The sequence below is a fragment of the Halichoerus grypus genome, chromosome X, assembly GCF_964656455.1.
Source record: "Halichoerus grypus chromosome X, mHalGry1.hap1.1, whole genome shotgun sequence".
Classification (NCBI taxonomy): Eukaryota; Metazoa; Chordata; class Mammalia; order Carnivora; family Phocidae; genus Halichoerus; species Halichoerus grypus.
Window position 1 is genome coordinate 115,330,671 of NC_135727.1, and position 17,404 is coordinate 115,348,074.

General features: G+C 38.2%; 1 long non-coding RNA gene and 1 pseudogene across 4 annotated transcripts in view; one reads left to right on the forward strand and one right to left on the reverse strand.

Moving 5' to 3' along the window:
* Window positions 1-17,404, forward strand: part of LOC144380556 (uncharacterized) — a 945,783-nt gene that overhangs the window by 388,381 nt on the left and 539,998 nt on the right. The window lies entirely within an intron of this gene.
* On the reverse strand, window positions 8,487-8,711 carry LOC144380581 (SOSS complex subunit C pseudogene; annotated as a pseudogene).

Here is a 17,404-nt window from a genome sequence, read left to right on the forward strand (position 1 = left end):
CCTAATAAGGAGAATTATGTAGCAAAGAAGAAAAAAAATACAGGTACTCAGTTATCATAACTACTTACTCCAGAAAAAGATACAAGTTATAGATTTTGATGAAGAATATATTTTTTATTTTAAATCAATAAATCATGATCTTGTTCAGTTGTGTTTAAGAAAAGATTTTTCCCTATCGAAGAAACCAAAATAGGTTTGGTTTGTAGTTTACTGGAAAAACCCATCCAGGCCATTTGTTGACAATAAGCATATAAAATTTACCAGTATCCAAACAAGACAAAACTCTGCTTTTATTTTTTTAAAATTACTGGTGATGGGGGTATATTTATGTGTATGGAGGGAAGATGTCATATTTACTAGAAGGAAAATGTAATCTTAAGGAAGGACAAGAAACCAACTGAAACTTTTACTGTACACATAAATCATGTTTGGCCCAGGGCAGCTGACAATTTGTAAGGCTAAACTATAAGTTTTTTCATCCTTTGGATCTCAAACTTTCAACTAGTTTTATATAACCATCCAATGCCAGTATTTTTTTTCCTTTTATTGTGCTTTTCTACCTTCATTCATTAACAATGATCACAAACAAATCAAGAAAGAAAATTAAATGGGTAATGCTGGGTATATTTATTTTTACAGTATAAAGATATCTTAAATCAATGCCTAAAGGAAGGAAATTCATTTGCCTTAAGTAGTGTATGGATAGTCTCATCACTACATCTCTTTGTTCTTCAACAAGACACTCTTAGTCATATTTAGAGAGCTATGATCACATCCATTAAATGAGGCCAGTTATAAATATCAAGCAACCCTCTCTCCATCTTCATTTGCTTCATTCATTACTTAAGAGCAAATTTCACAGGAGGCCAGCTTGTGGTTAAAATGCATGTGAGACTGTAACCATAATCCATGAGAACATAAAGGTCTAGCTTTATGAGTTATAGACCTGTTTGATGTCATTTGACAGAGAAAGTCTATCCTTTTAGCTGTATTTCTTCAGTCTTTTTAAAGTAGCTCATTAAGTGGAAAATGCTCTTTTTTAAAAGATTTTATTTATTTATTTATTTATTTATTTATTTATTTATTTGAGAGAGAGAGAGACAGACAGAGATAATGACAGAGAACACAAGTGGGGAGAAGAGGGAGAAACAGGCTCCCCGCTGAGCAGGGAGCCTAATGAGGCACTGGATCCCACGTTAACCAACTGAGCCACCCCAATAGCTGGGATCTTAACTGGAGTCCTAAGAAGCATTTTCTGGGGCATCTGGGTGGCTCAGTCCCTTAAGCATCTGCCTTCAGCTCAGGTCATGATCCCAGGGTCCTGGGATCGAGCCCCACATCGGGCTCCCTGCTCAGTGAGGAGTCTGCTTCTCCCTCTGCCCCTCCCCCCTGCTCATGCTTTCTCTCTCTCACTCTCTTGCTCACTCTCTCAAATAAATAAAGTCTTAAAAAAAAAATCCCAGCAATCAAGATTCTCACCCCAAAAGGCCTTGAGCCAGTTCCTACTCATGCACTGGAAACATGAGCTCCACAGAATGAGGGTTCTTTTCTGAAGATGGGACATCAAGTGCTCCTGGAAGAATAAGGAGTTCTTCACTGAGAAAATGATCTGTGTTGACAAGCATTATAGATTTGTTCAGTGTCAACTTAGCTAAACTAAAACTACATCTCTCCAGAATTTCCTTCCCTGCATAGTTCTGGGTTAGTGTGAGCCACAAGAGACATTTTATATCAGATTAAGAAAACACAAATGATGCAGAGCCGTCTTCTTATCCTGAATGATCAGGATAGTGCACAAGGTGTTGTTGCAGCTCACACAGGTTCTCTTTTATCTCTGCCTTACCCTTTTGATGTGGGGTAGCCGCTGGGCTCACAGATCCTCTAGTTCCTGCCTCCTACAACTGTTCCAACTCCTGGGACAGCTGAGTATTTAGCTTTGAGATGAAGGGTGCTAACTTATGTAGGAAACCCCCATCATCGGAGATGGAGGCTTAAAGGTCATGGTGAGAGAACAACATGGTTCCAGTTCATCTTTGGGGTACCAGCTCAATCTTGCAGGTTCTAATTTACCTTTGTTTCCTCTACTTCATGTTTGCCTTTCCTTCTTGAATGCTGGCCCTGAGGGTTTGGGCTCCAGCACCAGACTCAAAAGCAACAGCTTCACATGGGCTGTTTAACAGCTTCCACAGTTGCATATGGTAAAATTCCTATAATAAATCCCTTAATATTGCTATCTATAGATATAGATATTAATACATTTATGTAGCTGAAAGAGAGATAGTAATAGGGAAAGTGATGAAGATGAAGAAAGGATAGATACCTCCTACTGATTCAGCTTTCCAGATGAAACCCTGACTGATGCTAGAAGCCTGGACTCTGTAAGAACTTGGAGGAGCACCTCAAGGGGAAGGAACTTAACTGATAGTAACTAAGGGAAGCATCTTAGACCTGAGTGTCCATTCTTCTGCCACTATCTCAAGGTCTGGCTCCATTGCTGACTCCTGCCCTTTGTTCAAACTACAGACTGTCTTATTTTTTGACCCTGCCTTTACCCCTGCACTTGATGACATCTCAGCTTGCCCTATTGACTGTTGTTGCCTTGACTCCTGTTTCTGGCCATTTTTCCTTGAATTTATTCCTGGATCTGCCTTCTGTGTGTGTGACTGCATCTATCACTGAAGTCCTCCTGCAACCTTGGGGCCTATGATAATACATTTGTGGCCACATCTCCTGCCCCCACTGTCCCCTTGTCATAGTCTGCCACTATCTCTGGAAAGCAGTACCTTAACCTTAACCCTCTAATATACTGACTTCTGTGCTAAGAAAAATAGCACACAGAAAGCTTGAGGTGGGAGGTGGGAGGGTGAGTAGTGAGGGATTCAGAATTGTGGTGAACAAAGAAAGGCAAGCCTAAGTAGAAGATCACACTGATAGCCACAGGTTAGCCAAGGAATATCAAGAAAGCTGGCATGACTTAAGAGACTCTGGAGAGCTGTGGTTGTTCTTTTTTTTTTTTTTTAATTATGTTCAGTTAGCCACTGTATAGTACATCATTAGTTTTTGATGTAGTGTTCAATGATTCATTAGTTGCATTTAACACCCAGTGCTCATCACAACATGTGCCCTCCTTAATACCCATCACCCAGCTACCCCATCCCTCCACCCCCTCCCCTCTGAAATCCTGTTTTTTTCCTGGAGTTCATAGTCTCTCATGGTTCTTCTCCCTCTCTGATTTCTTTCCATTCAGTTTTCCCTCCCTTACCCTGTGGTCCTCCATGCTATTCCTTATGTTCCACATATGAGTGAAACTATATGATAATTGTCTTTCTCTCCTTGTCTTATTTCACTTAGCATAATCCCCTCCAGTTCCATCCATGTCAATGCAAATGGTAGGTATTCATCCTTTCTGATGGCTGAGTAATATTCCATTGTATATATGGACCACATCTTCTTTATCCATTCATCTGAAGGGCATCTCGGCTCCTTCCACAGTTTGGCTATTGTGGACATTGCTGCTATGAACATTGGAGTGCATGTGCCCCTTCTTTTTACTTCATCTGTATCTTTGGGGTAAATACCTAGTGGGGCAATCACTGGGTCATAGGGTAACTCTATTTTTAACAACTTGAGGAACCTCCATACTGTTTTCCAGAGTGGCTGTACCAACTTGCATTCCCACCAACAGTGTAAGAGGGTTCCCTTTGCTCCACATCCTCGCCAATATTTGTTGTTTCCTGTTTTGTTAATTTTTGCCATTCTAACTGGTGTAAGGTGGTATCTCATTGTGGTTTTGATTTGTATTTCCCTGATAGCTAGTGATGTTGAGCATTTTTTCATGTGTCTGTTAGCCATTTGTATGTCTTCTTTGGAGAAGTGTCTGTTTATGTCTTCCACCCATCTCTTGACTGGATTATTTGTTTTTTGGGTGTTGAGTTTGAGAAGTTCTTTATAGATCTTGGATACCAGCCCTTTATCTGAAATGTCATTTGCAAATATCTTCTCCTATTCTGTGGATTGCCTCTTAGTTTTGTTGACTGTTTCCTTTGCTGTGCAAAAGCTTTTTATCTTGATGAAGTCCCAAAAGTTCATTTTTGCTTTTGTTTCCCTTGCTTTTGGAGACGTGTCTTGAAAGAAGTTGCTGTGACCGATGTCGAAGAGGTTACTGCCTATGTTCTCCTCTAGGATTTTGATGAATTCCTGTCTCACATTAAGGTCTTTCATCCATTTTGAGTTTATCTTTGTGTATGGTGTAAGAAAATGGTCGAGTTTCATTCTTCTGTATGTAGCTGTCCAATTTTCCCAGCACCACTTATTGAAGAAACTGTCTTTTTTCCATTGGATATTTTTTCCTGATTTGTCAAAGATTAGTTGACCATAGAGTTGAGGGTTCATTTCTGGAGTCTCTATTCTGTTCCATTGGTCTACGTTTCTGTTTTTGTGCTAATACCATGCTGTCTTAGTGATTACAGCTTTGTAATATAGTTTGAAGTCAGGCAACGTGATGCTCCCAGCTTTGGTTTTCTTTTTCAACATTCCCTTAGCAATTCAGGGTCTTTTCTGGTTCCATACAAATTTTAGGATTGTTTGTCCCAACTCCTTGAAAAATGCCAATGGTATTTTGATAGGGATGGCATTGAAAGTGTAGATTGCTCTGGGCAGCATAGATATTTTAACAATGTTTATTCTTCCGATCCATGAGCATGGAATATTTTTCCATCTTTTTGTGTCTTCCTCAATTTCTTTCATAAGTGTTCTGTAGTTTCTAGAGTATAGATCCTTTACCTCTTTGGTTAGGTTTATTCCTGGGTATCTTATGGGTTTTGGTGCTATTGTAAATGGAGTCAATTCCTTCATTTCTCTTTCTACAGTTACATTGTTAGTGTATAGAAAAGTAACAGATTTCTGTGCATTGATTTTGTATCCTGCCATATTGCTGAATTGCTGTATGAGTTCTAGTAATTTGGGGGTGGAGTCTTTTGGGTTTTCCACATAAAGTATCATGTCATCTGTTAAGAGAGAGAGTTTGACTTCTTCTTTGCCAATTTGAATGCCTTTTATTTCCTTTTGTTATCTGATTGCTGATGCTAGGACTTCTAACACTATGTTGATGTTCTAAAGAAAGAGGAGTTGAGGAGCTCAACACAAACCTCATATGCTTCCTAAGTCTGAAGAGAAGCTTCCTTGGGGTGCCTGGCTGGCCCAGTTGGTAGAACATGTGACTCTTGATCTCAGGATCATGAGTTCAAGCCCCATGTTGGGGGTAGAGTTTACTTAAAAAAAAAAAAAAAAAAAAAAACCTACGAAGAGAAGCTGCCTTGCAAACAGAGTAATTGATAGGGCCATTCTTAGCAACTGGGACAGTGTGCCATGTCTTAAATATGACAGCACATTGCTCTACCTGAGCATCCCTTTGTAATGGGTAAGCTAGAACTGAGATTTTTCTTTTGTTTATAATGATTTTGACCTCTGAAGTTTCAACCTGAAGCTCAAAGAAATAGCCTTTTGTGAAACTTTTTTTTTTTAAGATTTTATTTATTTATTTGACAGAGAGAGACACAGTGAGAGAGGGAACACAAGCAGGGGGAGTGGGAGAGGGAGAAGCAGGCTTCCCGCAGAGCAGGGAGCCCAATGCGGGGCTCAATCCCAGGACCCCGGGATCATGACCTGAGTCACCCAGGCACCCCTGAAACTTTTTTTTTTATTTATTATATTTTTTTATTATGTTCAGTTAGCCAACATGCAGTACATCATTAGTTTTTGATGTGTTCAATTAAAAACAAAGCCTCATAAGAAAACAATTAAATTTATAACAGCATCAAAAAGAATAAAACAATTAGTAATAAATTTAATAAAAGAGTTCAAAACATATACTCTGAGAACTAAAGAATATTGTTGAAAGAAATTAAAGAAGATCTAAATAAATGGAAAGACATTTCATGCTCATGAATGGTTAAGATGACAGTACACCACAAACTGATCTACAGATTCAATGCAATCCCTATCAAAACCCCAGCCAACTTCTTTGCAGAATTTAATAAGCTCATCCTAAAATTCATGGGGAAATGAGAGGGACCCCAAATAGTCAAAACAATCTTGAAAAGGAAGAGCAAATTTGGATGATTCACATCACCCAATTTCAAAATTTACTGCTCAGCAACAATAACTAACAAAGTGTAGTACTGGCATAAGGATAGACTGATAGATCAATGGAATAGAATTTAAAGTTGAGAAATAAACCCTTACATTTACAGTTAACTGACTTTTGACAGGAGTGTCAAGACAATCCAGTAGGGGAAGCAATAGTCTTTTCAACAAATCGTGCTGAGACAATTGAATATCTACATGCATAATAATGAAGTTAGAGCTCTACTTCACATCATATATAAAAATTAACTCAAAATGGATCAAAGACTTTTTTTAAAGATTTTATTTATTTATTTGACAGAGAGAGACAGAGAGAGAGAGCACAAGCAGGGGGAGCAACAGAGGGAGAGAGAGAAGCCGGCTCTCTGCTGAGCAGGGAGCCTAATGTGGGGCTCAATCCCAGGACCCTGGGATCATGACCTGAGCCCAAGGCAGATGCTTAACCGACTGAGCCACCCAGGCATCCCACAAAATGGATCAAAGACTTAACTGTAAGAGCTGAAACTATAACATTCTCAGAAGAAAACAGGTATTAATATTTGAGATCTTAGCTTAGGCAAGATATAATATCAAAAACAAGCAACAAAAGAAAAACATAGATCAATTAGACATCGTCAAAATTAAAATCATTTGTGCTTTAAAAGACACTATTAAAAAATGAAAAGGCAACCAGCAGGATGGTAAAATAATTTTGCAAATCATATATCTGATAAAAGAAACTTAAGGTATATTTTTTAAAAACTCTTGCAACTTAATAAGAGACAAATAACCCAATCTAAAAATGAGCAAATAATCTAAATAGACATTTTTCCAATGAAGATATACAAATGGACAATAAGCACATGGAAAAATGCTCAAAATCACTAGCCATCAGGATGATACAAATTAAAACCACAATGAGATATCACTTCAGAAGCAGTTAAGATGGCAGAGGAGTAGGGGGATCCTAAGCTTGCCTCATCCCTTGAACACAGATAGATAATTATCAAATCATTCCGAACACCCAAGAAATCAATCAGTCCTCAGACTGAGAGAACAAAACTGCAAGTCTATAAGTAGAAAAGCAACCACCTTCTGGAAGATAGGAGGTGCGGAGTTGATTTAGGGGAGATAAGAACTATGTTTTCTGGTTCCCCAGTGCCTTGTCTGGCTACCTCTCATGCAGAGGCTCACCCATGTTGAGAATGTCTTCCATCCAGTGGAGTGTGCCTACTGCCACTGTGAGAGTATGATGGGTTTCCAGTACCAATGCCAGCAGTGCCACAACTACCAGCTCTGCCAAAACTGCTTTTGGTGTGGCCATGTCAGCAGCCCTCACAGCAACCAACACCAGATGAAGGAGCACTCCTCTTGGAAATCCCCCGCAAAGAAGCTGAGCCATGCAATTAGTAAATCTTTGGGGTGCGTACCCACCAGAGAACCCCTGCATCCTGTTTTTCCTGAGCAACCAGAGAAACCACTTGACCTTGCAAATATAGTTCCGCCTCACCCACTGGCTAATATGAATGACACCACGGTGAACCACATGTCCTCCAGAGTGCCCACCCCACCAAGAGCAACCGAAGGAGTCCGCTTGTGAGTGGTGCCTGGGGTGGAAGCTCTTCATTTGTGACAAGCAGTGAATATAGTGTCAAAGCAGATTAGGCACTTTTGAGACTTTTTTTAAAATATTAAACAATATTTTGATGATAATAAAAAAAATTCTTATTGTTTTTAATCGCATTTAGTCACATAATTTATAATAGCACAGGTTTATAAAAGATGTTTAAGAATAGTTGGTAACTTAGTCTTATCTCAGATTTTCTTTGAAAATGGAGAATAAGGGAGTTAGTTATGAGTTAAAGAATATTTCAGGACGACAAGTTGACTATAAACACAAAAGGTACACTGATAGCAATTCTACAAACAGCAACTATGAATGTAACTTATTTAAGCCTATTGGTTCACACTTTTAAAAGCACCATCATTTCTTTAAAGTTAAGTACTGTAAATGGTTCATGAAAGTCTACTGTGGACAATGATATATTCAATCCACCTAGTTGGGGGGTGAGGAGTAAATTTATGTGATCATCCAATTCAGAGTCTGATTTGGGTTCAAAAATCAAACTGTGTTCCAAAACAGTCACAAGTAGCATCATCAGTTCCTCAGATAATACAGCTCCCAAAACTCTCATCCTCTTGGTGACCCTCCTTTTCTGCTTTGACTTACACATGCCTTTCTTTTAAAGAAGCAAAAAGTATAAAAAGTTCACCAAAATTCTGAAAGTCACAGTTTGTATAGCACTAAATGATGGTAGCTTTGGCATCTGACATTACAGTCAATTTTGTTAGAAATCTTTTCTTCATTCTGGGTCAAGGCAAGGTAAGATGGGATGAATAAGATTCCCAAAGGCAGAGTCTTGAGTTATGAATTATCCAGATGAGTGTACATGTGCATGCTGCAAAGCTGCCTTTTGTTGGTCTGCAATATGTTGCTGCTCAGAATGATCCTGGAAGTCCTTATTAAGAGAGTGTCTCCAGAGTACAGTGCTCACTCCAGACTGTTTAGTTGAAGATTGGTTCTGCATTAGTAGAGGGACAGAGGGGAGGGAGCCCGGCTTAGGGAGACCACCACAAGGTATTATAAGTGGGGAAGTGCAAAATCTGAAGTTTTAGAAGTCTGCCACCACCAGGGTCATGCCTGGCTTAAAGGTGTTCCATTGGGGAAGGAGGGCAGAGACCTGGGAGTGGAAAGCATGGTCTGAAGATCCCCTGGGTCACAAGAATGGGTGCTGCCAATGTGCTGTACTGTTCCCAGACATAGGGGCAGGGACTCCAGCTGAGGGCAGCAAACCTGGGTGCCGGCTCTATGCTCTGCCCTGCCATAAACTATGAACCACTGCGGGGTCGTGGGACCACTTTCCTGGCACAGGCGGCAAACAGCAAAAGTGCAGTGACACCCTCCCCCAGAGGATCAGGGCAGGCCAGCGCTGCTGGAGTCCCTAAAATTTGGAGTTTTAAAACCTAACCACGCACCTGAGATAAAACAGCTTGGACATAGGCAGGGTGAAGGGAGGGATCTGAGAAGCTGGGAACACAAGAGGGGTGATTGCTCTTTTGTGAGAGCTTCCTGAAGAGTGGTGGGCAAGAACTCTCAGCTCTGGGTTAGAGAGCAGGGCGCCATCATTTTCACCCTGCCCTTCAGCTTGTAAGTCTTCAGGGAGCAGAACAGGGCCACCTAGTGGTGGCCAGAGCCACTTACACCAAGCCCTGCCCAGCTGTGCCCTGCAGGCACATCTCCATTAGGCCACGCCCTCTTGAGAATCACTGCAACAGGCCCCCTCCATCAGAAGAACAGTATAAACACCTTGCACACACCAAGTCTACTGATCATAGAATGCTGCAGAGCTTCAGCTCTAGGAGAAATAAGATCTAGCTTCCTTTTTATTTTTTTTGTTTTTATTATTTTTTATTTTTTAGTTCCTTTTTAAATTTTTAAATTATTTTTAAAAATTTTATTTACATATATTTTTCATATATTTTTTATTTTATTTTTTATTTTTATTTTTGGATCTAACTTTTCTTAACAAGCAGACCAAAACACACACAGGATCTAGGTGTTTTTTTGTTTTATGGAGTTTTTAAATTTTTTTTCTGGATGAAATGACAAGAAGGAGGAATTCACCCCAAAAGAAAAAACAAGAAGTAGAACTAATGGCCAGAGATTTAATCAATACAGATAGAAGTAAGATGTCTGAACTAGAATTTAAAACAATTATAAGGATACTAGCTGTGCTTGAATACAGCATAGAAGACACTAGAGAATCTCTTACTGCAGAGATAAAAGAACTAAAATCTAGTCACGCTGAAATTAAAAATGCTACAATCAAGATGTAAACCTGAATGGATGCCATAACAACAGGATGGATGAAGCAGTGGAAGGATCAGTGATGCAGAAGATAAAGTTATGGAAAATGATGAAGCTGAAAAAAGAGGGAAACAAATAATAGACCACGAAGGTAGACTTAGGGAACTCAGTGACTTATTAAAACATAATAACATTCATATCATACTAGTCACAGAAGATGAAGAGAGAGATAAAGGAACAGCAGTTTTATTTGAGCTAATTAGAGCTGAAAACTTCCTTAATCTGGGGAAGGGCATGGACATCAAAACACAAGAAGCACAGAGAACTCCCATTAAATTAAACAAAAACTGGCCATTGTCAAAGCATATCATAGTCAAATTCTCCAAATACACAGACAATGAAAGAATCCTGAAAGCAGCAAGGGGAAAAAAGTCCTTAACCTACAAGGGAAGACAGATCAGGTTTGTAGCAGATCTGTCTACAGAAGCTTGGCAGGCCAGAAGAGAATGGCAGGATATATTCAATGTGCTGAATGGGAAAAATATGCAGCCAAGAATCCTTTGTCCAGCAAGGCTGTCATTCAAAATAGAAGGAGAGATAAAGAGTTTCCCAGACAAAAGCAGAAGTAGTTCATGACCACCTAACCAGCCCTGCAAGAAATATTAAGGGATCTCTTTGAGTGGGGAAAAAATACCAAAAGCAACAAAGACTAGAAAGAAATAGAAAACATCACCAGAAACCAACTCTACCAGTAACACAATGGCACTAAATTCATATCTTTCAATAATCATGCTGAATGTAAATGGACTATATGCTCCAATCAGAAGACATAAGGTATCAGAATGGATAAAAAAACAAATCCATGCATATTCTGCCTACAAGAGATTCATTTTAGACCCAAAGATACCAGCAGATTGAAAGTGAAGGGATGGAGAACCGTCTATCATGCTAATGGATGTCAAAAGAAAGCCAGAGCAGCCATACTTATATTAGACAAACTAAATTTCAAACCAAACACTCTAACAAGAGATGAAGAGGGCACTATATCATAATTAAGGGGTCTATCCATCAAGAAGGTCTAACAATTGTAAATATTTGTGCCCCTAACTTGGGAGCAGCCAAATATATAAATCAATTAAAAACACCTTAAAGAAACTCTTTGATAATAATACAAAAATAGTAGGGGACTTTAACACCCCACTTACAGCAATGGACAAATCATCTAAGCAGAAAATCAACAAGGAAACAATGGCTTTGAATGACATACTGGACCAGATGGACTTAACAGATATATTCAGAACATTTCATCCTAAAGCAGCAGAATACACATTCTTTTCAAGTGCACATGGAACATTCTCTAGAATAGATCACATACTGGATCACAAATAAGGCCTCAACAAGTACAAAAAGATTGAGATCATACCGTGCATATTTTCAGACACAATGCTTTGAAATTTGAAGTCAGCCACAAGAAATAATTTGGGAAGGCCACAAACACAGGAGGTTAAACAACATGGTACTAAAGAATGAATGGGTCATCCAGGAAATCAAAGAAGAAATAAAAAAATACATGGAATCAAGCGAAAATGAAAACATGACAGTTCAAAACCTTTGGGATGCAGCAAAGGCAATCTTAAGAGTGAAGTATATTGCAATACAGGTCTATCTCAAGAAGCAAGAAACGTCTCAAATACACAACCTAACCTTACACGTAAAGGATCTAGAAAAGGAACAGCAAATAAAGTCTATAGCCAACAGAAGAAGGGAAATAATAAAGATTAGAGCAGAAATAAACAATATAGGAAAAAATGAGTAGAACAGATCAAAGAAACTAAGAGCTGATTCTTTGAAAGATAAATATAATTGATAAACCCTTAGCCAGATTTATCAAAAAGAAAAGAGCAAGGTCCCAAATAAATAAAATCATGAATGAAATAGGAGAGATCACCACCAACACCACAGAAATACAAATATTTATAAGAGAATATTATGAAAAATAATTTACCAACAAACTGGGTAATCTGGAGGAAATGGACAAATTCCTAGACACATACAAACTACTAAAACTGAAATAAGGAGAAATAGAAAATTTGAACAGACCCATAACCAGCAAAGAAATTGAATCAGTAATCAAAAATCTCCCAACAAACAAAAGTCCAGGACCAGATGGCTTCCCAGGGGAATTCTACCAGACATTTAAAGAAGTGTTAATTCCTGTCCTTCTCAAACTGTTCCAAAAAATAGAAATGGAAGGAAAACTTTGAAACTCCTTCTATGAGGCCAGCATTGCCTTGATTCCAAAACCAGACAAAGACCCCACTAAAAAGGAGAATTACAGGCTCATATGCCTAATGAAAATAGATGCAAAAATTCTCAACAAGATACTAGCAAATCAAATCCAACAGTACATTAAAAGAATTATTCACCACAATCAAATGAGATTTATTCCTGGGCTGCAGGGCTGGTTCAGTATTTGCAAGTCAATCACGTGATACACCCCATTGATAAAAGAAAGGATAAGAATCATAAAATCCTCTCAATAGATGCAGAAAAAGCATTTGACAAAGTACAACATCCAGTCTTGATAAAAACCCTCAACAAACATACCTCAACATAATAAAGGCCATCTATGAAAAACCCACAGCTAATATCATCCCTAATGGGGAAAAACTGAGAGCTTTTACTCCAAGGTCAGGAACAAGACAGGGATATCCACTCTCACCATGGGTATTTAATGGTCCTGGAAGTCAGCTTCAGCAATCAGACAACAAAAAGAAATAACAGACATCCAAGTCAGCAAGGAAGAAGTCAAACTTTCACTCCTTGCAGATTACATGACACTCTATATAGAAAACCCAAAAGACTCCACCAAAAAATGGCTAGAACTAATACATGAATTCAGCAAATCACAGGGTATAAAATCAATGTTCAGAAATCTGTTGCATTTCTATACACCAATAATGAGGCAGCAGAAAGAGAAATCAAGGAATTATTCCCATTTACAATTGCACCTAAAAGCATAAGATACCTAGGAATGAACCTAACCAAAGAGGTAAAAGATCTGTACTCTGAAAACTATAGAACACTTATGAAAGAAATTGAGGAGGGTACAAAGAAATAGAAAACATTCCATGCTCATGAATTGGGAAAACAAACATTGTTAAAATGTCTATACTACCGAAAGCAATCTACACATTCAATGCAATCCCTATTAAAATACCACCAGCATTTTTCACAGAGCTAGAACAAATGATCCTAAAATTTGTATGGAACCACAAAAGAATGTGAATAGCCATAGCAATTGTGAAAAAGAAAAGCAAAGCTGGAGACATCATGATTCCAGACTTCAAGCTATATTACAAAGCTGTAGTAATCAAGACAGTATGGTACTGGCACAAAAACAGACACATAGATCAATGAAACAGAATAGAAATCCCATAAATGGACCCAGAACTCTATGGTCAACTAATCTTCAACAAGGCAGGAAAGAATAGCCAATGGGAAAAAAAGACAGTTTCTTCAACAAATGGTGTTGGGAAAACTGGACAGCAACATGAAAAAGAATGAAACTAGGCCACTTTCTTAACCCATACACCAAAATAAATTCAAAATGGATAAAACACTTAAATGTGAGACAGGAATCTATGAAAATCCTAGAAAAGAACACATGCAGCAACCTCTATGACCTCAGCCATAGCAACTTCTTACTAGACATGTCACCAGAGGCAAAGGAAACAAAAGCAAAAATGAACTATTGGGACTTCATCAAAATAAAAAGCTTTTGCACAGCAAAGGAAACAACAAAACTAAAAAATAGCCTACAGAATGGGAGAAGATATTTGCAAATGACATATCTGATAAATGGTAGTATCCAAAATCTATAAAGAACTTATTAAACTCAACACAAAAAACAATCCAGATAAGAAATGGGCAGAAGACATGAAAAGACAGTTTCCCAACGAAGACATCCTGATGGCTAATAGACACATGAAAAGATGCTCACCATCACTCATCATCAGGGAAATACAAACCAAAACCACAATGAAATACCACCTCACACCCGTCAGAATGTCTAAAATTAACAACAGAGGAAACAACAGATGTTGGCAAGGATGCAGAGAAAGGGGAACCCTCTTGCACTGTTGGTGGGAATGCAAACTGGTGCAGCCACTCTGGAAAACAGTATGGAGGTTCCTCAAAAAGTTGAAAATACAACTACCCTATGATCCAAGCAATTGCACTACTAGGTATTTTTTAAAGATTTTATTTATTTATTTGACAGAGAGAGACACAGCGAGAGAGGAAACACAAGCAGGGGGAGTGGGAGAGGGAGAAACAGGCTTCCCACTGAGCAGGGAGCCCGATGTGGGGCTCGATCCCAGGACCCTGGGATCATGACCTGAGCCGAAGGCTGACGTTTAACGACTGAGCCACCCAGCCACCCCACACTACTAGGTATTTACCCAAAGGATATAAAAATACTTACTCAAAGGGACACATGCACCCGAATGTTTATAGCAGCACTATCTGCAATAGTCAAATTATGGAAAGAACCCAAATGTACATTGACTGATGAGTGGATAAAGAAGATGTGGTATATATACACAATGGAATATTAGCCATCAAAAAGAACAAAATCTTGCCATTTGCAAAGATATCGATGGATCTAGAGTGTATTATGCTAAGTGAAATAAGTCAGAGAAAGACAAATATCATATGATATTACTCATATGTAGAATTTAAGAATCAAAACAGAACATCCGCGAGAGGGAAAAAAGAGAGAGGGAAACAAACCATAAGAGACTCTTGAAGATAGAGAACAAACTGAGGGTTGATGGAGAGAGGATTTTGTAATCCAAAATACATGAAATGTAAAATGTTTCAGCCACTTTGGAAAGCAGTCCAGCAGTTCTTTAAATGGTTAAACTTAGAGTTACCATATGACTTAGCAATTCTAGTCCTAGGTATATACTTAGGAGAAATGAAAACATATCCTCACACAAAAACTTGGACCCAAATGTTCAAAGCAGCATTATTCATAAAAGCCAAAAAGTGGAAACAACCCAAATGTCCCTCAACTAACGAATGGTTGAATAAAATGTGGCCTTTCCACACAATGGAATATTATTAAGTAGTAAAAAGAAATGAAGTACTTGTACATGTTACAACGTGGATGAACCTTGAAAGCACTTATACTAAGTGAAAGAAGCCAGTCACAAAAGACCATATCTTGTATGATTCCATGTATATGAAATGTCAGTAAATCCTATTTAGTACAATATTTCTTTTTGGACTGATGAAAATGTTCTAAAGTTGACTGTGGTGATGGATGCACAACTCTGTGAATATACTAAATGCCATTTATTGTACACTTTAAATGGGTGGATTGTATGGTATGTGAATTTTATCTCATGTCTATTTTTAAAAAGAGACTAATAAAAAAGTCTTGCTTGGAGAAAAAAAATTCCTGTCATGAGACACATCTGGATCATTGGGAAAGAAGAGGCCAAAAGCTGGTAGAGAGAGTGCTGCCAATGCCAGTGGGTAAATTACTTGTTCAGAAGAACAGGTAATGAGAATGTTTGGCAGATTTACTCTCCAGGGGGTAAATTAATAACTGGAATTAACCCAAGTTCAAAAAGGGCATTCTTAGCTAATTATGATTGTAAGAACCTGTCAGGTTTAGTAGCATGGTGGATATATGTTTACAGAGTAGGCTTAACTATAACATTATTGCCAAAAGAAATCTTGTAAATTAAAAGCATTAAGAGTTTTAAGTGTTTTCTTTGAATTAATGCATATTAGCAAAAAAAAAAAAAAAATACCCCGGACATATCTGACTAGTTTATAACCTGTATCCTTAATATATGGAGTTTACCTAATTCCATTAATTTTGTTTCTGTGTATTGTTGCAAGAGGAGTAAAAATGCCTACTCTTTGAAGCAATTTTCTATACTCTGTAGGTTCAAGAAGTGCTGTCTCTTATGCTCAGGCATGGGAAGGGGAAGGAAGGGTCTTATTAAAATGCCAATTAGTGGCTTTTGTATCAGGCTAAAAAATAATTCTGACCTAACTTAGAGAATCTATCAGTGCCAGTCTTGTTAAAGAGCTAATCATTCTCCTTAAACAATGCCATTCTAATTGTTCAAATCTCAACTCTTCTAGACAGTTATTTCTGATTAAGAGGTCTGTCTGTCATTATCCAATCCTCAATCTTCAATGCTGACACCTCATGGGCTGGTTGCATGATGTAAATTGGAGTTGGAAGACATGGACAATATTTTTTAGTGTACATGATCTCTTCAAATAAACTAGAAAAATATTTCATTGATTGAGCCATTTTTATATTAATGGCTTCATGTATATAATTTTTTTCTTCACAAAACAAATTGGCAATAGTTATATTAGTTTTATTCCCATTTTACCAGTGAGTAAACTGAAATTTAGTGAGATTAACTAGGTTGCCCAAGGAACCAGGGATAGTTAAATTAGCGGGGCTAGTTTGAAAACTGCTTCCATATCATATCATGATTACAAAGCTCATGTTCTTAACCATTGTGTTTCTAAAGGGTGGGTCATGGAGAAAGTGTCCTTATGTCCTTTTTTGACCAGAGCAGTTCTCATTTACACCTGCTGACCTAGTGAATTGCTAAGAATGCCCCCCCCCCATTTTCTCTTATGGTAGCTATGAGAATATACCTTTCAGATCTTCAGCTGCAGGGAGTATAATTGACCAATGACTTCTTCTATCCTGTGGCTCCAGAATCAGACAAAGGAAAAGAGCATGGAAAACAATGGGAAGATTTGGGAGTGAGGCTGGTGTAGAATACATCACTTCTCCTCACATTCCATTGGCCAGAATTAAATTACAAGAGATTCTGGGAAATGTAGTTTAGTCATGTGACCAGGAGGAAGAGAACATGGATTGGTGAACAAATAGCCAGTGTCTTGTACAATCTGTAATATTTTTGTTATGCTTTTTATGTCTGGCAGCTTAGCTCAGTAACAATCAATAGGAAAAAAACCCTATTTATCTATTATATGGTCATAGAAACACAGAGTCCAGGAGGTGTAAAATGTTCATTTACTTTGGATTATCTTTTAGTATATACAGAATCTGCTTCAGGTGGCATCTTGGAGACCTCATCTTATCTTTCTCTGTTCCCCCAATCTTTTGTCTCCTTTTCCCATGGTCACATTTATACTTCTACACCTCTATTCTTCCCTAGCATTCTAGTACTACCCTGAAGAGGAAGCATATCTACTTGAGGTTCTGAGAATCCTCTCCTGGTGCCACCAAAAGGGAAGAAGAGACCATTATTTGGAATGACATAAGGCAGCCCTAAATCCTTTGGATTCCTCAAAAAATGGGAAATCTACAGTTCAAACTAAGCTTTTTCTTGCTGATATTGA